General features: G+C 48.1%; 1 long non-coding RNA gene across 1 annotated transcript in view; it reads right to left on the reverse strand.

Annotated features, from left to right (window-relative positions):
* Positions 1-10,881: 10,881 nt before the first annotated feature.
* LOC131511648 (uncharacterized) overlaps positions 10,882-24,936 on the reverse strand; it is a 62,699-nt gene continuing 48,644 nt past the window's right edge. The window contains exon 3 of the long non-coding RNA XR_009261639.1: positions 10,882-11,007. This is a non-coding gene — a long non-coding RNA (uncharacterized LOC131511648). The remainder of the gene's footprint in view (positions 11,008-24,936) is intronic.

A 24,936-nucleotide genomic window follows, 5' to 3' on the forward strand; every position in this document is an offset into this window, starting at 1 on the left:
GACTCTGCGCCCTATGTGCGAACCTCGCCCCACCTGGTCCCTGCACACCTCTCTGGGCTCCCCGCCTCCTGTTCGCCCTCTTTTGTGTTCTGGCACCGTGGCATCTCCTCGGTTCCACAGGCAGGCAGATCTCACTGCTGCCTCGGGCTCTCCTGCTTCCTCTGGCCCCCACCCGGGGCGCTTTCTCCCGCATCATCTGCCTAGAGAAGCCAGTGTTGGTCACTCCGTCCAGTGAGGTCTACACCTCTAAAGCACTACACCCTGACCCCCCATCGCCTGGTGTTTCTCTTCTTTTGTCACCTGCTTTTTACATTCTCCCCCCTTTGCAAATGCCAGCTCCACGAGAACACAGATCTTGGCTAAGTCACTCGTGGCTGTAACTCCAGCGACCACACATAGGAAAGTCAGGGAAGGGAGCTCTTTGAGAGTGAAGGGGGAAGAATCATGTATATTCGGTAGAAGTCGAGTTTGATGTTCTAGTAAAATATGTGGATGGAAATGCCCGGGAGACAGCTGGAGATGCCTGGCCAGACCCAAGGGAGAGTCTGAGCCTGGGATATATATGTTGGAGTCCTTCCCATAGAGCTAATAGCTAAAGTCCTGGGTGTGGATGAGAAACCAGGAACAGAGCCGTAGGCAACACCTACTTTCTGAATATTTGTTTTATCACTGCCCAGAAGGTTCTTCCACCTGCCATTAAACACCTCTCTCTCAAAACTAAAATTGCGGCTTAAGAATCCCTTTCCCCTTTTCCCGTGTTTATAGTTCCTGCCCTGTCGCGAATGTGGACCAGCAAGCACAGCCCTTCTGGAAGCAGCCCTCCCCCTCCTGGCAGCTGACAGGAGGCTCTCGGGCCAGGCCGGAGCTCCGCATATGGAAGTTCAATTACTGTCAATGGGAGGCCCATCTGCGGGGTGAGGGCAGAATGCACAGTGGAGATTGGTACACCAGATAGTAGCCTGGATCAAAGAGGAACCCAGAGTTTGTGAAGCCCTTTCATCCTCCCTGATGAAAGGTGATACACGAAGGCAAAATTATCATGATTATTTCATTGGGTTCCAATTGGAGATGGGCTATAAGGCTCACTAGCACGGACAATAGCTCTCAGGCTGCATGGACACTTCTATAATATGCACAGACGGGCTGTACACAATCAAATGTGTGTGTGTGTGTGTGTGTGTGTGTGTGTGTGTGTGTTCATCAATAACATCACCTGAGCACTCTATTGTCAAAGAAGCCCTAAAAAGAATCACAGACTTGAACTCACTGAGTCCTACAGATACTGACATACCATGAAATATACATATTTGGTAAATGTGTATAAAAAAGCCGTGAAGCAGGGGGTAAAGGAAACAGTAAGGACACTTGGATTTGTCAGCGTCTCTCCAGAGAGAGCCCTGAGGATGTACCATTCTTAGAATAAAGCTTTCATTTCACAGTGCATCAGTGGGAAAATTAACAAGCTCTCTTCGTCCTGTTCCATAATGCATTCTCTTTGTTTTAGATATTGAGCTGAGCTGGTGACTTAAAGCCATGCAAAATAGCTTTTAAATACAGATCTGGGCCTGGCAGTTTTGCCTTGCCAGTGACGGAAGGCCAACTCGTCCCATCATTAGGGAGATGGACATCATGTCACTTTGTCATTCAAATTCCATTTCGATTTAACTTCACGTCCCTCACTGGTGTTGGCTGTGGCCCTGCAGAGGATGTGGCTTCTGGGTTGAACACTTTCCTGCCATTCGGGACCGGTGCTGTGGCTGGATTTAGATAGAGGTCCTTAGCTTGGAGTGAGGATAAGACACAGTACACGTGGGGTGGGGGAGGGGAGACTTTCTTAGGCCCCGTGTTTACCTGACCTTGCACGTAGCTTCTTCTTCCTCAGGGAGAAGCCGACTGCTGTTTTTGGCAGTTCTTCATGCCGAGGGAAAGCGAAAGGCCACAGGAAGGTGACAGCTGAGGCAAGGCTAGAACAGCAGGTCCCCAGGGTGGGTCATTCACTGGGCTGACAATCCAGTTGATGCTTGCTTGGGTTGGGGCCTCGCGCTAATTTGGGTGCTGACATCCTGGTGACAGGAGCAGAGGGAAAGCGAGCCGGAGAGCAGACATGGGAAACCTTGAAATGACTCCCCTAAATGACGGTTGACTTGTTTTGTGGCATCAGACCCCCGAGGCACAGGAATGCTGAAGTGTCAGCTAGGCAGGCTGGGTACGCTTCTATTCAGGACATGGAGGCAAACAGCGTCCTACAGAATCAGCCCAGTGGCTTCGTCATACAGGGTTTTGTCCAGCTGGGTCCGGATGTCCGTGAGACTAGGTTCCATCTTCCCTGCTCACGTTTTTACTCCGGCAGAAATGGAGGCCTTTCCTCCCTGCAGCCGAGCAGAAGACGTGCAACTCACGTTGCAGACCCTCTCAAAGGACATCGCAGGTTCTTGAAGAGAGCGTAGCAGGTCTAAGTGGATCAGATGCCATGACTCAACAGCTTCTCCTTGATTCTTTAATCTCACATCTTTAATCTCACATCCACCTGTTGCACATTTGCACACTCAGTTCGAGGCGCTGAGCATGATTTGTAAGTGTGAGCGATGTTTTAAAGATCGATCAAAATCATACCCGGGAAATTCTGTTCTGGACCAGGCCACTGCAAAGCCCCATGAAGGCCAAGAACCCTCAAGAAGAAAGGGCCACCTCTAAGTTAGTTGGAGTTGGAGAAGAGACAGAAGAATACTCTAGACCTTGGGCCAAGGAGCATGGGAGTGAGGTTTACCTCCATTTCCAGCAACTGCCACACACATAGTCCCTTTCAAAAATGCCAGTGGCCTCGAAGAAGAGACAGCTGCCTCCCCAGTCCCTCTCATTCATCACCTGCTTGTTGCCCTAGGACTGATAAGACAAATCCAGATCAAATTCCCTAGCAGCTGGGAGAGCTCTGAGACAGGGAAAGGGAACTTGGCAGGAGTCCAAGAGGGTAGCAAAGATCAAATTGTGTATTACATTTTCCAGGAACTAAAACCTTGCTCCCTCTGCAAACCTGGGGGAGGCACCTCAAATCAGTTAGCACCAAATGGGCTTTCTTGGAAGAAAACAATGCCTTCAGCTTCCACAAGAGGAATTAAGACAACAGAGAACTGATAGGCCGGTCTATTCTCACTGGGCCAGATAGTAGGAAAATAAAGTCAAAGGGCAGAGACGAACATTGTAGCAGAGGTGAAGGGCAAATGGAAAAAGCTTTGAGCAACACCGGACTGAGCGAGAGGCATAGGTTCTTGTTCTCTCTCTCTCTCTTTCCCTCTCTCTCTCTCTCCCTGCCTCTCTTCTTCTTTCTCTCTCCATCCCTCCCTCATTTTGAAAATGCACTCAAACCCCTCCGGGATTTAGGTTACTGTTTAATGTAGTGATCTCTTCAAGTTCAGATCCCTCCGGCTTGAAACTTTGAGAATTTCTTAATACCAAAGTCTTCACAAGGCATTCCCTCTGATGTCTAACTCTTTTGACTCATTTATCTTAGTGACACCTCAAGTTTGGGCTACAAAATAGCCCAGAGGTGTTGCAAAAGCTTTAACTTTTTTTCCACTCAAACATACCAGTTTTTTGGGGAAGTTGCATCCAGACGTGAGGTCTCAAAATATCAGTGACCTGACGAATTCTGGGAGGAACTGCTCTGTGTCTTATTTGTCAGTATACGAGTCCTTGCCGGTGTTAAAAAAAAATCATAGAATTATATACACCAAAAAAGGTAAATTTTACTGTTGGTAAATTTTAAAAATATGAACACAAAAATTGCCAGTGATGTCCCAGTATTAAATCAAGCAAACTTCCTAATCAGATGAGGTCTCTTCATTCATCCAAACAGCAAAAAAAAAAAAAAAAGGTAGGTATGGTAGAGTGATCACATCCACGATCCTAGTTCCCCACCCCTTCTTGTAGCCATGACCTCTGATGACCTCCTACTGTCTGTGCATCCAGCCATGTGACTTGCTTTATCCAATGGGATATTAGTGGGCGAGACACAAGCAGATGCTTGAAAGAGCACTTACATGTTTCCATGTGCATTTCTGTTCTTGTCTTCTGTCACCACCGAGACAACGTGCCCCAGCTAGTCTGCTGGAGGATGGGACACAAACGTGGGAGCAGAGTTGAATCATCAGCCATCCCAGCCAAGATGGCCAATAGTCAGACGATTACCAGATACGTGAGTGAGTTCTGAGACCAGAACTGCTTGGCCAATTCAGCCTAAACCGCCAGCACACAGACCCATAAACTAAGTAGATGTTTATTATTTTGGACTTTGAGACCGTCTGTTATGCAGCATTATTGTGACCACAGATAAGTGATACAAAAGTAAGGAATGAAGAACCATAGGAAAAAGCCATTTGAACCAAGGAATGAGTTAAGCTTGGAGAGGTGGGAAACTATAGGATCTGGGCACACATTCCTGAAATGCCCTTTTATTTATTTGTTTGTTTGTTTGTTTGTTTATAGAAAGCCCACCTGAATAATGCTGTACAGGGAGATGAAGGCAAGATCGGAGCGGAACCAGTCTGGGGATGTGTCACCTTGTGATCAGTTCCTGATAGTGAGGGTGTCTCCAGATCTTTGAATTCGAATCCATGGATTCAGCCATACACAGCCTCAGATGAATGTAACCAAGTGATTGTAAAGGAAAAACAGAGCAGTGCTGTCATAGTCTTTCATGAACGCATGTATGTATTTTGTATATATATATTACGCTTCTTTGCCTCCTTCCTGTCTGAAATCTCCACCAGACTCTAAGGTCTATGAGGATAGAGATCAATTCTGTCTTGTTCACCACTGTATGCCCCATGCCTAGCATGGTGCAAGGCATACGGTAATGGTTTAATAATCATTTACTGAATAAATGAGATCTGGAAACAAGGCAGAGGAAGAGCAAGACAGAGCCCAGTTAAGGGAACCATCCTTGGGCCCCCACCTTGGGCGCCCCAGATGTAGTATGTGGGCCAGTGGGCAATTTCCTGTCACATTTACAGCCACTGTCTTTATGTGGCTCAGGGATGGGTCTGGGTCAGGTAGTCACGTGAGGGCTGCAGGAGACAGTGACACATGTCCTCTAAAGCTGCAAAGAGCTAAAAATATTAGTCTTCAAAGGCTAATTCACTCAGAAAGCATTACCTGAAACCCTCTGTGTATGCAGCTCCAAGACATTACGGTTGGTTTTTCCCCTCCTCTAACCCAACTGTCTGGCCCAACATCTTGCCATCCAGACTCTAGCTAACAGCTGATAGAGAGAAGCTTCCCAGAAACTGCCCAGAATGTCCATTGCTGGGATTCTTGTTGTCTTATTTCTACGCCAGCTTCTAGGCTGCTAGCCCTTGTCCTTAGCTGCCATTTTGGCCTCTGCTCCTCCTCCTTGTGACCATGCTAAGAAGCTCTACCCTGAACTTGGTTACTCCCCGAGGGTGTCTTTGGCCTGGCTTCGGGGTCACACTGGCCTGGAGCTGCCAGTATGGTCCACCAAGGCTCAGAAGGCTTGGCTGTGCTCTGGTGGATGCCGAGGACACCCAACTCCGCTCCTGCCAGCCCATGAACTCCAGAGGCTCTGGCTTGCCCTGCTACTGCTTTCCTTCTTGTCCCTTTCCTCTGTGGCCCTTCATGGTTCTCCCTTCTCTCTCCTTTCTTCATTAAAAAAAATAAAAGTGGAAATTAATGGGAAACCTAAAGCTTTCCAATATATAGTGCTTTTGTTTTATTTGCTTGTTTTTTAAATGACATACTTTAAATTTTTTTAATGTTGATTTATTTTTGAGAGAGAGAGAGACAGACAAGAGAGACAGAGTCTGAGCAGCGGAGGGGCAGAGAGAGGGAGACAGGATCTGAAGCCAGCTCTGAACTGTCAGTACAGAGCCCGATGCGGGGCTCAAACCCACAAACTGTGAGATTGTGACCTGAGCCGAAGTTGGACGCTCAACCAACTGAGTCACCCAGGCGCCCCATATTTGTTTGTTTGTTTGTTTTTACACACTTATCTGGAGGTAGGAGTAGCTTTGAAGCCTGGATTTTCCTCCCTGCATTGATCCAAAACGCTGGGTTTGAAAGAACTGGGAGAAAACAAGACAGTACAAGTGACCTAGACTTAATTAAATGGAAATAATTAAACATCAGGCATTGGCAAAGCCCTACTTTGTGGTCAGAGGACAGTTGCCAGAACCAGAGGGGCATTCGATAGCGGGAGACCTAAAGTGACCACAGGGGAAAGGGCTTCGAGTCGTCAGAATCCTTTTGGCAACCAACAGCCTGGAGGATGTCCCCTAGCCTGCCCATCATCAAGGAGGTCCCACCCTCTCGCCCTGCCCCACCTCTGCAGGGCTGAGCACTGGCACTTGGTAGGAGGCCTTCAAAGACACTTTTGCAAGAAGCTGTATCACAGAGTCTTTATATTTCAGGAGAAACGAGCTCCTCCTGAGTTTTTAACGTTTCACAGTTCCATGCAATCACACATAGGTACCAAAATAACAGGGCAGCAGAAATAGAATCGCTGAATTGTAAGCAAGACAGAAAGTCTCCATACTTTGAATACTGGACGTTGAAAAGCTTCTGCATTTAGCACGTCAGCTCAGACACTAGAAAATGGTCGATCCGATGTGGGTTTGTTTGGACCAATGGGTGAGGAAGGTCTTCATGGACTACTGAAGGAAGCGAGGAGAACACGGAACCAGGAGAGTATGAGAAGAAGGGTCCAGCTGACACGGTTACCCTTAGCCTCCTCTCTGAAAAAGATGCAGCCATTTCTTAGGAAGGAGGGGTGGGAAGGAGCCACCAGACTTGCAGGGGGAGTTGAGCCTGTATATATGTTATGATTTGCCTCCGTGTATTTATCCAGTTTTAACTAGGGCGCGATTAGTTTAATAGGTGCATTTTAGTTTATTAATATGTGCTTTTTAAATAGAACTTCCTGGACGAGATGCTTTAGTGAGTCCCAATTAGCAGCTCCCGCTGTAGGCAGTTCAAGCACAGGGCGGGCAGTTCAGGGAGGTACTTTGGAAGTGGACGGGGTCTCCCAGCATTCTTGGTACTACCTCAAGGTAGCAACTTTCTAGACCACTTCTGGGTATGGGCAGCTCGCTCAGAGTACTAACTATCACCAAGGGGATTGGTCCCCCCAAAATGCTCTCCCCGTGTTCCAGGAAATTTGACCTTCTGTCGCAAAGGGTGCTAAGAAGGGGGCCCCGTGCCAGGGTGAGAGAGGCCTGAGTGCCAGGCATTTGCCTGAAGGGCAAGGTCTCTGGAGGCCACTGCACATTCCATAGGGCAGAGTCAGAGCCCTGGCTTGGGGAGGGGTCTGCAGGCCATGGCCTTTGCTAGAACTTGGACGCCCCACCCCCCATTCAGCTTGTGCCTTCCCCTCCCCCCATCTCTGAGTCACCAGGCATCTAGAAAAGCTCTCTCCTTGTTTTATCTGGCAGAACCTTGGGGACAATAATTGGACTGGGTTCAACTGGCCAGGAAACCAAAGCCCACAGAAAAATGCCTCATGACTCCTGCCAACCTCTGCTCCGTGCCAGTCCCAGTGCCGGACAAACAGCCCTGCCGGCGTTTGGATTTGAGAGGGGAAGTACATTCCGTATGTGGAAGCCACATAATAGAAGTTATGTACTTTTCGGGGACTGAACCGGCCAGCGCCACTGCGGCTCCCATTATGTGGCTCATGAAAGGGTTTCACCTCCTGGACTGGAAGGGAGTTGGTCTGTCTGCAACAAAGGCGTTTGCCTCTGTGGCTTTCTGAAAAAGAATGTGTGTGCTTGTCAAAACAGAACTTTCCTGCGTACTTGGAAGAGTAGGCCCGTCTGCCTGCCAGAAAGGAGCAAGGCCTCAGTCTGGTTAAAAAGGGAGAAAAATTCCACTGAGCAGGCCCGTTAGCCCCCGGCCAGGACGGCCTGCCTCTCTCACAAAGACATTTGTTCAGGGTGCGTTGCCGCCTTCCCCAGCAACTTCCCTCCAGTGCAGTCGGATGCAGTCTGGAAGGAGGGGGGGGGGGAGCTGACGAAGTCACTGGGGTGCATGTTTTCCTATCATGGAAAGGTAAATAAAACTTTTCTCTGTGGTGGACGGGAGCCCCAAGGCTCACGGAATTGTGAGTGACGTGTCGGTAAACACTCTCACTTTGCTTTTCCAATCATCTTTTTCCTCTGAACTAGGCTGCTGTTTCCCCTGTGATAGTGGAAAAACAGAGACACAGAGATAACTTGCCCCCGGACCTGGAGGAGGGCTCTGAAAACCCGCTTGGGGATTAATCAACTGGCTATGATAGTGTGGCTCTCCTCCAGAAGTTTGCTCTGGAGTCGACCTCCCAATGCAGACCTGAGAATGGGCTCAACCAAAGCAAAGTTCAGGGTCCAGATTGGGTTCGGCTCTACGAGTCCAATAAACACCACTGGTCTCTTCTGCAAGGATAATCTAACTTGGGTGTGATTGGCACATACTTCCTTCCAGTGCCCGACAGACCCATTCCCTGGAATGGCTCCAGATTCTCAAGGAAATCTTCATGAAAACTCAAAAGTTCGCTCAGGAGAGGGACCCCTCTCCCCTGTAAATGGATCATGTCTCCATAAGACAGATCTGCACAGTAGGCTCCTTGAGGCGATAGGTGGATTCGAAGCCCCTGATCGTGAAAACTGCGTCATTTAATTTGAGCGGTGGGGTAACTTTCCCTAACAAATGAAAATTGCCTCCTTGGTTCCAAGGTAGGAAAGAAAGAATACAGGCAGAGCCTGGGTTAATCTCACGTTTGCCTTGTTCTCTGTGGTTGAAGAATCAATTACGTTTTGAGACACCACAGCCCTCGAGTACCTGCCTGAATTTCTGGAGACACCACCAGAAGGCTTTGCAGCATGAAGGACATTTTTAGCTCCGGTTCCTAAAACCCTAGTTGTGAGCTCCAGGACGATAATAAAATATCACCGCAGAGCGTAGCTGTTGCTCATTTATGCAAGCTTGTTTAGATGACGCCGGGAATTTTTGTTAACTGATGCGTGCAAACTTACACATTGCTTATTGAAAACCCATAGCTCACATCTGTGGATGTGGTTGCTTTGTTATTAAGAACGTGCCTGACCCCCTGGGGCTCCGAGGATGAGTGTGTAACACAAGCACCTGGTTCGATGCCAGGCACTGTTCCATGCCAAGCAGAACTTCACCATGGTTCGAGAGGTTAAAAATCACCAGCCGGGCATAATGATAACTTCAGAAGTAGTTTCCCTATTATTATTTCTAGGGATAATACACTGTGGATATACCTGCTGAGCTCCAAGGGGTTCATCTGCTGGGTGTGTTCCGGGGTTCCTCGTGACTCTGGGCTAATACCTAAAGTCAACGGTAAGAAGTTACAAATGCTGTCCAATTGAGATTCAAGAAAAGTATACTAAGTTTAAGAGAAACGACACCGTGTATTTAATGAGGATGTGCGCTAGGAAGTTGCCATAAGCATGATGCGTCTCTTTATATGATACAGTTGGAAGCACACAATATTCCCTAAGAAGTATTCTTGCCAGAAAGAATGAACCCGGGCTTTAATCAAGGATCTGGAGGTAACCACCGTGCACAGGAAGTTCGGGAGATAGTGGAATACGCTAAACAACATTATGAGAAGGAAGGAAGCCAAGTCCAGGAGATGGGAAATTCTATAGGACAAAGGACTTGATTCCTTCAACATGGAAATGACTTTGAAAACACGGGACAGGAGAAACTGTTACAGATTAATGGAAACTTAGGAAATGTATGGAAAACAACAATGTGTGGACCCAGTTTGGACCCTGTTATCCAACCAGTGGTGAAAGTTTTTTTGAGATATTCTGGAAAATGTGAACAAAGGTTATTAGATAATCCGGGCTGGTGATGATACACTATGGATATGTTAAAAAACAAAAGTTCTTGTGTGTGTGTGTGTGTGTGTGTAGCTGAGATTTACTTTGAAACACCTTAGCAAAAAAAAAAAACAAAAACAGATATAGATATGTAGATTAAACAAGATGAGCAAAATGTTGCTGAATGTTGATGCCCAGGTAATGCATCCATAGGATTTTAGTATGCTATTCTCTCTGCTTTGGTGGACAAGAAAAATTTCCAGAATATGGGGGCACCTGGGTGGCTCAGCCACTTAGGTGTCCAACCTTGGCTCGGATCATGATCTCACTCTTTGTGAGTTTGAGCCCTGCATCAGGCTCTGCGCTGACGATGCACGGTCTGCTTGGGAGTCCCCCCAGCCACCTTCCAGGATATATCCGTGGAAAATATGGCAGCCACATGGTGCCGTGAGGAGGGGAGGGTGAGCAGTCTTCGGAGGATCTGGGGACTTCGGCCACAGACAGATGCTTGGGAGTGCTGGTCAGGTTGCCCCTCACAGTGGCCTTTCTGATTTGTCAGCCAGCAACCAGACCAAGGGCCCTGGTCTATGCTGCCTGGCACTCTGGCTTAGGGGGCCGATACTGGACTTCGATCACTGGCCCTGGGACCACATACTGTGGAACAGCCTCCAGGAGGTATATGCCACACACACGCGGGACACTGCCATTGGAAAAGTATTTGCGTTGGCTCCCGGGAACAACCATTTGAAATCTCTTAACTCCGTGCCCCGTTCCCTCGCTGCCTTCTTTCCTGTCACCGACACGGATCCAGGCAACCCCATCCTTCACTTTGCCGCTCTTCCAAGGACCCGGGATCACCTGCATGCCCGCTAATTATTCTCTCTCCCTCCCTTCCTCCGCCCTGTTTTGTTTGAAGAACTCCAAAGGATTGTCCAGGCTAATTGCAAAGGCTGTCGGAATGAGAACAAGTCTCTGGTGAAAGAAAAGCCACAGTTAGAGAATGCTGTGTTCAGAAGCAATCTTGTTTCTGGAAAGTATGCACAGTAACTCTTAACTGCTTATCAAACAGCTCCAAATGTAGGTCTCACCTTTTGAATTGCTGGCTTGTAAATGGGCCTCCCTGGCATCCCGGGTCTCTGCAGAGGTGCTTGAGGGGCCAGTGCCAGCCCTGAAAGAGGGATAAGATAGAAAAGGACATTTGAGCGTGCACGGTCCCGCAGCCCACTTTCGCCTCAGAGAACTCCCCTTTCTTCTGCTTTGTCTAAGACTTAAAAAAAACTTCCCTGTCTAAAAAAGTAACGAAATAAAAAGAAAGCTGAAAACCGACGGCTTTAATAAGTAAATATTCCAGCTGATTATTGATTTACATATAGTCTTTGCTAAAGGGCTTGGGAAATGATTTCCTAAGATGTCTGAACACTCTACCTGCAATTTTGTTTCATCCGTTTGTTTTGCTGACAAACCTTTCTTTCACAGGAAGACAAACCCGCCCAGTCCCATGGGATTTTGTACAAATTTGCACAACGGGGGGATCCAAAGGAAATTGCATTCTCTATAGCTAATCTTTTTCCCAAGTGGAAGGTCAACGTTACCAATCAGCCAACATCCTATTTGTGGCTCGCTGCACCTGCCTGGATCCCATATCGACATTGAGAAGCCACCTGAACACGGCAGGGGCCGTGGGGGAAATAATCTCTCACTGATCATGAAGCCTGACCCTTTTCCTGCCGGAAAACCAGACTGATAAATCCAGGTAGCCTCAGATGTGCCCCTCTTCACCTTCCGACTCCCATAATTCCCACAGCGAAAGGCCAAGCGACGTTTGATGGTGACAGGAAAAGCAGCCACGCCATCGATCATGAAATCCCGGGGCAGCAGTTGAGAGTCAATCACTGCCTTCTTGTCACCATTTCCGATAAAAACAACGGCAAAGTTACTGCCTCATAACTACAAAGTACCTTCATGTTTCAGAGCAGACACACAAATGGTGGGTGCCTCTAGCTCTTCCAAATCCCAGAGGAATGCATGGAACAGAGGTGAGGGAACAAGTCAGAGAGCAGAGAATGACATCGTGACAACTGTTGTGTCCCCAGTAAGGAGTCAGACAACCGTATTCCCTGGCCGGCTGTGGGGGACGGGGCATTCCACTTTATGCCAACAAATATTTGTGGAGCACACACTCCAAACGAAGCCCTATGATCACACCAAAGGGGCCACGAGGACGGTGAGAGGTGTCTTGTCCTCAAGCAGCTTGCGATCTGGTGACACGGCAAGGTTGTATTCAATGAGCCAGAAAGCATAACGCGCAAGGGGTTAATGTCATGAGAGGACACAGCACAGGCAGCAAGGTCAAGGGGCTGGGAATGGCATACCACCCCGAGGCCTGGACTACAGGGTTCAACCAACCACCGTATCCTTGTATTTGACATGGACCATACTGCAGGGATGCCCCTCCTGACGCTGCACCCCTTTTCACGTAAGCAGCACATACGCAGGACGGAGGTCTCTCTGTGGTTACCGCGAGGACCCAGAGAGACTCCCTAGAAGCTGGATTATTGGCCCCAGGAAGTGCAGACAAGGTGAATGCTGTGTATACAAAGGAAGGAGGGACGGTGGTCTACTTGGCCTGATTTCAAGACCAGAGTACTCTTAATTCCAAAATATCTCTCCAGTTTGCCTCTTTTGAAATAAGACATTTGTCCTGTAACCAAGACCTTTGTGAGGAATAGCACACTGGATTGATAACGGGCCGATGGCCCATTGACACGCACAGATGTTCAGAACTGGCAGGTTTGACAGAAGGAACGTGTTACCCAGTCACCCCACCCCTCTTGTTCCTCAACCTAGTTAGGAACTTCAGGTCCCTGCTTTCTCCACTTTCTTGCTGTAAATCATCTTTTCCCTCGGGTCCCTCCCCATCCAACTAAGGAGGGGGGTGCTCACTCCAGGGAAAGTTATTATAAAGTTATAGAGAGGTCTTATTGAGTTCAAAGATTGGAAACTAATCTAGGCCTGTGGGGACTGAAATCTCAGGAGTCAGGGCCACTCCAGCTCTCTCCATATCTTAGGTACTATTTTCTCACTGCTGCTTCTTTCTACCTACCTATTTGCTTCTCAGTCTGCAAATCAACTTCTTTCACCATCCCCTTAACTTGTTCATGGCCCCCAAGGGCCACTCTAGCCCCAGGTCTATTGGGATCCCCGGCATTCAAACACAAACGACATCCACATATCCACGTGTTTTGGTTCAAATTCCCAAAGTAGAGGTCCTGATGACTCAACTCGCACACCACGGCTTGATGGTTGGCCTGTAGTCAGGGGTCAGTGGGGTCAGGTGCCCACCCTTGCCTCCCACCGACAGCCCAATGCGGGAGGTAAGACCGCATGAGCCAGTGCATAAAACAATACATACTTGCCATGTTTCAGTCTGCTAGGGCCAGGTGGCTTAAACAGAAATCGATTTTCTTGCGGTTCTGGAAGCTGGAGATCTGAGATCTAAGTGTTGACAGTTGGAGTTTCTTCTGAGGCCTCTTTCCTTGGTTTGCAGATGGCCACCTTCTTACTTTGTCCTAACACGGTCAACCCTCTGTCTGTGTTGTCTGTGTCCTAATCTTCTCATGGGACATCTGCCATGTTAAATTAGGGCCCACCCTAACGACCCCATTTGAACTTAGTTCCCTCTTTAAAGGCCCTGTCTCCAAATACAGTCACATTCTGAGTCATACTGAGGGTTAGGGCTTCAGCCTATATGAATTGGGGGCCCAAGTGGACCCATAACAACCAATGTGCCCACCAGAGGGGATGTGGGAGGGAAGAGAATGACTGATTTCTGTCATACCATGGTCTGTCATATTCTTGTCAGAATTGTCAGCTCCTGCGTCATTGTCTTTTCATCACACACCTGGGGGGAAAAAAAACCCCAGCTTTATATCAGCCTCCGTGTCTCAGCTTATACTTAATGCTGAAGAGCACTTTTAAGGAAAACCACCCCTACCGTGCAAACCGGCGCCACATCAAGTTCTCCGTCATCAGAGGGGCCCAGAGAGACCTCTGTGTGCCCTGAAACAGCTCTTTCCTCTTTTTTTTTTTTTTTTTTTTACAGCCTCTGTTTCAGTCTCTTTCTACTCTCCTCAGTCTTCTTCCCTCTTGGCAAGTATTCTTACTTTCTTCTCCCTACAGAAGATGGAATGCATCTGAGAGGGATTCCTTTGACTTCCTGTTACTGACACTACAAACATGCCTACATCTGCTTCTGTCTTCTCTCTCCTTCTAGTCAAAAGGAAGGAACCCCTCTCCTGCCTGCGACTGGTCCCAACCCCTGGGTTCTGGGTCTCTTCCCTTCCAGTCTCTGGGGTCTCCTCCTTCATTTACCCCTTCTCCATTCCACTGGTCCATTTCCATCAGTATTTGTACATAATCAAATTTCTTTCCCGTGAAAAAACCCTCCCGCAACCCATGTTCTCTCCAGCTAATCCTCAGGAGAAACATTTAAGAAGGCTTGACTATGAACTCTTTCTGCTTCCTCACCTCCCATTTGTTCCTTAGCTCCATCAGTGTGGCTTCTGTTCCCATCACTTTGGTAAATGTGCATCACTTCCCCTTGCCACGCCCTACCGTGCTCCTTAACTGAAGCTCACCAGTCTAAATATCACTTCTGGGAAGCCATCTCTGCCTTTAAGACTGGGTTATATACCTTTTATCTATGTTCTCATAACATTTGACTTTTCCTCTTATCATGAAACTCATCATGATGACTTCCAATGATCCATTTACTGCCTGGTTATAAGTTCCTTGAACAGAAGGGCGATTTTTCGCTCACTAAGGCATCCTACTGCCTATGTCAGTTTCCAGAACAACAACAACAAAAAAAGATGTTCAAGGTTATAGAGCTAATGATGGGCAGTGCCGTGACTCAAAGCCGAGTCAATGCCAAGCCCTATCTAGAATAGTCTCTGCATCTGATTATCAAAGAGATTTCTCTAGACCAGGGCTTCTCAAACTTCAATGTGGAATGCTCATCACCAGAGCATCTTGTTAAAGGTGAATTCTGATTCAGCAGGTGTAGGGTGGGGTCCAAGATCTGCATTTCTAACAAGTTTCCAGGTGATGCTGCTACTGTAGGTTCATGGGTCCTACCTAAAAGCAAGGGTCTAGCTGACATAAAAACAAAATACTTTTGTAGACTATATCAGAGAAAGAGAGTCTCCCTCACTCCGTGTAAGCTCAGATCCCAAACGCAATGGGAGAGGGACTGAGAAGAGGTTCCTCTGCCTTCTGTTCTCTTCTTTGTCTAGCCCCAGAGCACCTGCTCCCTGACAGCCAATGAGAAATGAAGTCAATGATTCCTTCCTGTGCAGTTATACATTTTAACTCACCCTGCAATTCTTGACTGCATTTCTTGCTCTAGGAAAGGTTCCAATTTGACAGGGGAGGATGAGATAAACCCTGAGTTATCAAATTGTATTTCCTGGATCTGTCCAAACAAATTCCCTCAAACCCTGCTGAGGAAATGGTTCTGCTGTTTCCCCAGTAATCTGGGTAGAGTTGATGTCATTCAAAACCCGGAGATAAGCCAGGGCTGTTCCCTTCTGTTTCTTTAAGGTGCCTCACCCAAAGGAACTCCACGCTTTAGAGATGCTTTCTCTGTAAGAAATTGAAGAGACAGTGCCTGTGAGCCAACCAAGCAAGGGATCGCCACTCCACAGCTGGGGACGGCAGTTGGAGGTCACAGAGGGATACAGTGTGCTGAGTGTCTAGGACTCCGACCGCTGGTCACTTCTACTGAGCACCCATAGCTTTCTATTGCTTATTGAATTAGCATAAGTTCTTTTCAACTTTGTATGCACCATTACCTTACTTTACCATACCTACTCAACTTTCTTAATATTGCTTTAGTTTATCTATCTACGTCCAAGCAATATACAAAAAAGAGCACCGATGAGTTGAAAATTAAAAACAAACAAACAATCAAACAAACACCCAAACACGTAGATAAAATGATGCAAATGGGAGCAACCAAAAAGTCATTATAACAACAGGAAATTAACAAAAGCTAAGACTCTAGGACCTTAGGAGACTTACGTTGCCAAATATATTATCAATTTTTTCTATTCCAAAGTTGTCTAGGAAAATCTAAACCATAGCCAGCTGTCTTGCAAAAATCTAAATTTGTACTCATGCTCAGAAAAGAGACAGGAAGAAATGCGAGGCTGGATTAGCTTAAACCCTCCCCTCTATCAAGAAAACCTTCCATGAGTGCTCTCCTGATGACGGTGGGGCCAATGGCGATGTGTTTGTCACATGTGCTTGCTTTCCTTCCCAGCTAAGTTGTACATTTCTACACAAGGGTATCTGTCTCTCTTCTGAATACAAATGTCTTATTAAAACTTCAAATATTACCATCCCCCGTAGATCACCTTAGACTCCCATCTCAAGGAGCTCCACTGAGCCTTATGTATAAACTGTTGCAAAAAAAAGAATCCACAATTACTTCCCTCTTCGTATCCACGTCCGTGTGCAATGTGACTTAGCTGCTCCTTCAGTCAAGAACTGGAAAAGTTCCCTACTCTTAAAAGCTGAGCTGGCCATGTGACTTTCTTTGACTAATCCAATGTGGCAGAAGTAATATGTGGGAGTTTCAAACCTAGATCCCAAGAGATCTTATGGGCTTCCGCTTGCTCCCTGGGGCCCCTGGCTTCTGCCATGGGAACAAGCCCAGGCTCGCCAACAGGAGAATGAGGGACAGCATGGGGCGGAGTGGGCTCAGTTGTCCCAGCATACGTATCAGACATACAAGAGAGCACAGCCAAAGGAGCAAAGTCAGTTCCAAGCAATCCACCAGCTGACCGCAGGAACCCGAGTGAGCCCAGCCCAGATCACCCAAGTGTGGCCAAGATGAGAAGAAAAGCCCAGTTGAGGTTCACAGATATTTTGATAAAATTTCCGTGTTTCTATTTACCAAATCAGATTAACTCATGGAACTAAAACGAAACAGATGCTGCCATTCCAGAAAGAGTTCCTGGATTGGTAAATAACATTAAATCATAAGTGTCCGTTTGAGAACCTTCATGAATGTCTGGCCAGGACTGGATGGCTCGCCTCCCTACCTCCCCACCCCTTCCGTGATAAGCCGTGTGCCTCACAGAGAGCTGAGCACACAGTAGGCCTTCAGCACAAGCAGGATGAGTACATATGCAGCTTCCCATCTGTCTTACACAAAAGTGGAATTCATCATGAAGAATCCTGTAGATCAAGATCCACTGGAAATACTCCTTCCTAGTCCCTGGGGGAAAAATAAAGGTAGGAAAATTTCCATTTTTCTGGCCCAGTAAGCCAAGAGTTCTCAACTTTGTTTTGCTGCTCTAACACCTTGAGTGACACACACTCCCAAAGGGAAGCTCACTGCAGAACTGGGCAGGGCCCTTCCTCCCTAGGTGGGAGGTGGCACTTATCAGAATAATAGTGTGCGTGTGCTGTTTGAGAAAGCCTTCCAGGGGCACTTGAGTGGCTCTGTCGATTAAGGTGTCCAACTTTTGATTTGGGCCTGGGTGGTGATCTCCCGATTCACAGGACCGAGCTCCGAGTCAGGCTCTGCGCTGACAAGCAGCAAAACCTGCTTGGGATTCTCTCTCCCCCGTCTCTGCCCCTCCCCAGGTCATGCTCTCTCTCTTTCTCTCTCAAAATAAGTAAATAAACATTAAAAAAAAAAAAAAAAAAAAAAGCCTTCCAAGTAATTCCGGTCTGCCCTTCTCCAGCTACACGGAGATTCACCAGGCCTAATATATCTCAGAGTGAACAATAATCTGTTTTCAAACCCTCCTTATTAAACTACAAGCTTCTAGTCCTCTGCTGTTCAATATGGCCTCTAGGCATATGGCTGCTCAAATTTAAATTAATTATAATTAAGTAACATCAAAAATTCAGTTCTCCGGTAACACATTTTAAGTGTTCCATGGCCACTGGTGAACGGGACAAGGCAGAGGACATTGCCATCACAGACCTGCCACGGGACAGCACTATTCTAGTCGGCCCATGAGCTCCCCATAGGCTCCTACAACCTACCCGTCCCACCGTAAGACATCTCGTTGTCCAATCCTCAGTTTACCTGCTCTCTTTCCGTTTCCGTTTTACCTTTTCCACTGCTTGCCCTTCGTGCGCCTTCTCCCCTTCAGTTCATAGGACCCACCCTAAACACCTTCCCCCAGGTCCTGGATGTCAGTCGCTTCAGTATTTTTCTTTCTCCGGGAGCACATTGAAAACCCACATTTACATTTAAATGAAGGTCCTTCTTCAACCAGACAGAGGTATGCCTGGAAATAAATCCATACGTTTCAGGCAGGGGAGTTATCTTCATTCTTGTAATATAACCTGTCTGGACTCCATTGGAAATTATTACAAATCCGCCGTTCCCTGTGCCTTCAGGAACAGAGTGCCGATTTGGTCTGTCGGCTAGGAATCCAGGTTGCAAACCCTTGCTGAGGGCTGGCTCCACTCTTTCTTTGGCTGTGCTGTCTCTAAAATAACTGATAGCAGTTTAAAGCGTAGCAATAAGTCTTGCCGCTATAATTGGACATCGAGCAGAAAAAGACCTTGAGCTATAATGGGAGGTATGTTTGCTAAAGGCGGTCCATCTTTCTGTCTTTCAGGCATCTGCTCCTGCGGGCGATTTCCAATCTAAGAAGGATCATCTTGACCTCTTCCTACCTTTGGGTAACCTAGTTCATCTCTAAATAGGCAGCACAAAGCTGTCAATTCGGAATGCAGACCTTATTAATCTTGGAGGACTGGGGAGGGTGGGGGAGAGAAATTAATGATCTTGGAAATAAGAAGAATGAATGAGTATGTGTGCTGATGTTGGGTTCCTCGGGAAGCAGACCCTGAAACAAGGGTTTTAATACAAACAGTCTATAGGAGGTGATCCCAGGAAGCACCAGTATGGGGTGAGCAGGCGAGAAAGAATGGAAGGAAGCTATTGTAGGAAGTATTGATTACATCTATAATCACACCAGGGTCCTCCAGGAAACAGTGTAGACCACGCTTTGGTGTCACTGAGATGGGACTTTTATCTTCCAATTCCCAGTTTGTCGATGGATGCTCCTGGGGACATTAACTACCTCCAGTGCCCATGAACAAGTCAAACACAATCCTGCGGTGAGAGCCCTGAGAACAATCGCAATTGCAGGGGCTATCAACATGCAGGGGCTATCAACATAACATCAAAGGGCTATGCACGGGGCACCAAGAGCTCTGCCAGACCCCTCTTCTTACTAGACGGTGGTTTCATCCATTTTCTTAAGCAAGCAGGAGGTTTGTTTTTACATCCTTGGGACCACTTAAAAAAATCATCCCCAGTCACGATGCACGGTGGGAACCGTATCGTGTCATTCCCTCCCCTAGAATATTAACGTCAACCCCGACTCTGAGAAGTTATAGTGGGTACAGGGGATTTGCTGCATTGGCTGCTCGGCTTTCTTTTTTTCCATCCCGTATGCCTGTGATGGAAGGGTCTGTGGATCACAGAGACGGGCCTGTCTTCTGGCTGCAGAGGCGGACACACGGTCAGGGCCAGCCCTATCATAGCCCTCATACGGTGAATAAACGTTGAAAGGGCCCGCATGGGCCTCCAGCAGGGTCAATCAGAATGCTTTAGTGAGACTTCATATATCGATGCTGGGAGAGCAAACTTCTCAAGGGCCACGTAAGCCTCGAGCTGCCAAGGATCACCTTTCCATCCACAGGGAGAACATCTGGAAAATGAAGCCATACAGAGGAAAGTAGCACCAAGGAATTGGTAGACAGAGACTGAATTATGGAGAAAACGTGAATCCCTGCATCCAGCTTTGGCTGAATTCAGTCCACTCCTGACTTCCAAAGCACACGAGCCGACCAAGGCCGCTGTTCGCTGGGCTTCACTCACTTCATTGAAAGAATCCTGTCCAAACCATCTGTTCGAGAGTATTATGCTTTTTGTCTTTTTTTGAGGGCGGACTCTTCATCCATTAGACCATACAGAGAGAAGATCAGCCACTGCGTTCACCATTGGGGTACCACGGACACCTTTGTGTGCCCTGCCTTTACTCCAAGGACCATTGAGGAAGGTTAACTTTGCCTAAGATTTACTTGTGTCGTGGACAATATAAATTGTATAACTGATCAGGTTCCCTCCTCCCACTGGCTGCTAGAAAGACCTGAGGGAAACGTGTTGTTTTTCATTCCCTTCATTGCCTAATTTCGTCACATCTTTTCGTTCATCTACGATGAGCTAATCCTTGCATTTAACAGTGACCCGGCTTACTGAGCTTCTGGGTTTTCCTGCCTTGGAGCTTCTCCAAAGCCACCAGAGCTTACTCAGGCCACACAAGCACAGCTCAGAGGGTTGGGGAGATTGACATCCCCAGGATAGACCCCCTATCAAAGGAGGCTGGCGATTGGTATAAAAATGCACCTCTTTTGAGGTATATTCTACACAGTTCCATAGGGACCCCCCCCCCCCCCGGAATGACTGCTCAGGTGCCCACAGAAATTTTACTTGCTTTAAGAACTCACCACTTATTGGCTTGTCTTCTTCTCTTCTCACTCTCCCCATTTCCTTATGTTACTTCCTGGAATCACCTTGCAAAAAACCGTAAGCACCCAAGTCCTGGTCTAGGGTTTGGTTTTTGGTAGAGCCCAAACCTAAAGAGAAATTAAATAAACACAAACAAATAAATGAGTAAACAACCCCCCCCCCCATTTAGGAAACCCCATTGTAGGAAACGCCAAATGAAGCAGCATTGTGCAAAAAATGGAGCAAAGTCAATACGTTTGGTTGAAAATGGCATCGACAGTGTCTGAGAAGGTCCCCCAGCCAAGCTCAGGGATCATATTCCCTCCGCGGGGAGGGCTGTGATGAGGCCCTGGAGGGAAACCAAGCAATCACAAGGCGCAGTTGGACACATCGCGGCCTGCTGGTTGCCGAATAAAAGCAAAACCACCGAGGGGAGGATCTCCTTCCAGACTGCAGGCTTGCAGACACATTTATATGTACATACCATGCCGTTATGCTAAAAAGAGTTACGTTCAAATAAACGGAGCCCAAACAAATGCAAAACTTGAAACTTGAAAGAAAAATAAATTAGCTAATTATTCCACATCAAACTAACCATTTGGTACAAACGACTGGCAGGATGGAACATTCTCCCTCCTTTTTCTGTGAATGAAATTTCCACAGCACTTGTTCCCAGCTGTGTAATGTACTTCCTGTTGTGATCTGTGAGCTGTTCACACCAACCTGATGTTTCGCCTCAGTTAAAACTTCCCCTGACACCAGGCAGGAGTGATTATGCCTTCTGGGATTGGATGGGATGGATGCCCAGTGGCCTGGGAGTGGGACTCCCCTGTTCTGAGACCCAAGTCCCTTCTCCCTTGTTTAGTCATATGGGACTTTGAGCTTCAGAAAATTCAGCCAACACCCTGAGGCCTACTCACCCCGGCACATTGGTGCTCAGGGGCGAAGGCTCTGCTCCTTCAGAAGTGCAGAAAGTGGGGCGCCTGGGTGGCACAGTCGGTTAAGCATCCGACTTCAGCCAGGTCACGATCTCACGGTCCGTGAGTTCGAGCCCCGCGTCAGGCTCTGGGCTGATGGCTCGGAGCCTGGAGCCTGTTTCCGATTCTGTGTCTCCCTCTCTCTCTGCCCCTCCCCCGTTCATGCTCTGTCTCTCTCTGTCCCAAAAATAAATAAAAAACGTTGAAAAAAAGAATTAAAAAAAAAAAAAAGAAGTGCAGAAAGTGGCTGTTGACAGGAGCAGGTCCTGAGAAGGACCAAGCCCAGAATTCTCCAGGATACACAGCCAGGGCAACTTTCCACATGAAGAAAACACAAATTAAATGTAGCCGATGGAGTCTGGCTCCACATCAATCTCTTTACAAAACAATAAAATAATGACAGAAGGGAAATTGTGGCTGAGGGAAAGAGGAAGGAGATTGTGGGGAACAACCGTGGGCTTCCAGAAGGAACGCTCTGGCTAGTGGAGACCTGGGCTCTGTCCAGGCCGACGTATCTTCCCCTGTCACGACTCGGCTTTGCACCAGCTTCTTGGGGTCCTGAGGAGACCCCGCAGGCCCCAACATGTGGCGTTAGCTGAATCCAGGGTCACCAACGGGTCACGGTTCTTTGACTGTGGCCCCGGAAGGTCCCGGAATTGCCCCTCCATGTCTCCAGGAAGCATGGAAGAGGCCTGGGTGACCACAGGCCCACAAGGAAGGGCCTCACGGGTGGCTCCGTCTGGCGAGCATCCCCCTGGATTCCCTTGGGGACAGTCTGACTCAGCAAGCTCCCAGGAGAGCCTTGCCTCGAAGAGAGCCAAAGCAAGGATTGTAAAAATAGAGCCAAGAGGCTGTGATTACAGAGGAACCGTTTCGATCCATCAAAGACCCAGGCTTTTAATGCCTCACATTGAGGCTCAGGCTTGTGTGGAATGAGAACGGACCTGGCCTTTGTTCCTGCCCTCAGCTGCAGCCAGGCCAGTATCCCAGGAGGAGAACTCCAGCTGACTCCCAGTCTCTGGAGTGACAGCCATCTCTCTGGCTAAGGTGGTAATACACACTCCTAGCCAGGTTCAGGGGCTGGGGAAGGTCTCAGCTCCAGGAGGGTCAGGACGGCAGGCTCAAGGGCTGGAAAACACCCCCAACAGAGACACTTGCTAGGCCTTAAGAATCTGGAGCAGCTTGAAGGCAGGGCAGGGTAACAGGGAGGCCATCTGTGGGGTCATCCTGGTTCTGGGCAAGGAGTCATGGTCGGGCTTGAGGTGCGTGGCCCCCCACGGAAGAAAGCCACACAGGGCTATTGGTTCACCCGGAAACAGGAAAGGGAGGTGTCAAAAACCCAGGGGTTACTGTTTGTCATGCTCTGTGACCTTAGGAAGGCCGGTCACCATTCCGGGCCCCTGAGATTCCTCACCTCCTGGCAAAGCTCAGTGAATGCTCCCGAAGAAAAGAAATGGCAATGGGGCCACGTGACTGCCAGAGTGCAAAGGCTCAGGGAGCCTTCTGGTACCCCAAAGAGGCAGGACAGCTGGCATGAAGTGCAGGTGGCGGGAAGGCATGGCGACTCTTGCCACACACACACACACACACACACGCACGCACGCACACACACGCCTACCCTGCAGAAGCTCCCAGCCAGCAAAGGTCAACCCCTACCACAGTGCTCAGAGAGGGAGGAGCCCGCGCTGACGAGGGGCTAGCCCATGGGGAGGCTACACGGCCCAGCACTCCCAGGATCGGTTTCTCTCTCAGCAAACACTTGCCACCATTGCTTGTGGGCACTGGGTCTGCTCTCCTCTAGGACAACCAAGAAAGGAATCAGAGGAGGGACCGTCCTGCCCAGGAAAGAATGGCCCATTTCCCTTTCCCTCCGGGGCAGCAGAGCTTGGTGCTTAAGAGCTTGGGTGCTGGGTTCAGGCCACAGCAGATTCAAGGTCGGGCTCTGAGATACTTTTCTTCCACCTCTTTGAGGCTTGTTGCCTGGTTTGTAGAATAAGAGGGATCAAAGGTAACAACCTCAGAGCTGTTAGTGGGATGATGCAGGTTTCTTGTTGGTCGCAGTCTAGCAAACAGCAATGGCTCAATAAACACTGGTTATTGTAACTACTGAGCTCTGAGGCAGTGTTGCCCAACACGTGAAAGAGGCTCCCTAAGTGAATCCTGGCGAAGGCGTCACTCTTCAGGGAGCTGGTGCCCTGAGGCCTTGACGAGGGGAAAAGAAAGGGGCTTATGCATGAAAATGCTCTGGCTTGACCTCCCACCAGTCACCTGGCTTCCATTGCGTCAGTCCCAGACTGACCAACCACATCGGCTCAGGGGAATGAAGAGATGGCCCTCCAGGACTGGAAAGGTCTCTGGCTGAAGATGGAAGAGGAAGGAAGGGGATTCTGAAGCCTTCAGAAGCCCATCTTTGAGGAATCACGACACCATCAAGGCTACGGGGTTGGAAACTTATATCCACATTTCAGTTCTGTCATTTCTATCTTGTGTAACCTTGAGAAATGGAGATACGCACCCCTAACCTGGGAATAACTGTAGGGATTAAATGAGATCACATATGTATAGCTCCCAAGAAATGTTTCTTTTTAATTCCCTTATTTTATTTTTTTTAAGTTTATTGATTTTTTATTGATTTTTAAATTTTTAAATTTTTTTTTAAATTTATTTTTGAGACAGAGAGAGACAGAGCATGAGCAGGGGAGGGGCAGAGAGAGAGGGAGACACAGAATCCGAAGCAGGCTCCAGGCTCCGAGCTGGCAGCACAAAGCGGACGTGGGGCTCGAACTCATGGACTGTGAGATCATGACCTGAGCTGAAGTCGGACGCTCAACCGACTGAGTCATCCAGATGCCCCAATTTTTTATTTTTTTTTTAAGTTTATTAATTTTGAGGCAGAGAGAGAGAGAGAGAGAGAGAGAGCCTAGGGGAGGGGCAGAGACAGAAGGGGAGAGAGAGAATCCCAAGCAGGCTCTGCACCATCAGCCCAGAGCCTGAATGCAGGGCTCAAACCCACCAACCATGAGATCATGACCTGACTCGAAATGAAGAGTGGGCGCTTAACCGACTGAGCCCCCCAGGAGTCCTTTTTTTTTGTTTTTAGTAATTCTGTGTTTAGTAATTTCTACCCTCAACGTGGAACTCGAACTCACAACCCTGAGATCGAGAGTCGCATGCCCTTCTGATGGGAGCCAGCCTGGTGCCCCTCTAGGAAGTGTTTAATAAGTGTTAGCTTCCTGTCGTTTGAAGGACAGCTCCATGGAATCCCTGTCTCATCCTCTGTGGTGTCTTCATTTCACTCTGCACAGAATCAACTGCCAAGCTTCTAAAGCAAAGATCCCATTACCTTCTGGGTCAAGCTGTGCTCCACCCAAAATTGTGTGTGCACACCCGTGCACGCGCGCGCGCGCACACACACACACACACACAGCCCTTTTAAAAGGAAATTTATTTCTCTAGTCAGAGAAAGACAAATGCCATATGATTTCACTCATATGTGGAGTTTAAGAAACACGACCAATGAACACAGGGGAAGGGAATGAAATATAAGATTAACAACAGAGAGGGAGCCAAGCCA

Source organism: Neofelis nebulosa, chromosome 5 (genome assembly GCF_028018385.1).
Source record: "Neofelis nebulosa isolate mNeoNeb1 chromosome 5, mNeoNeb1.pri, whole genome shotgun sequence".
NCBI classification, from domain to species: domain Eukaryota; kingdom Metazoa; phylum Chordata; class Mammalia; order Carnivora; family Felidae; genus Neofelis; species Neofelis nebulosa.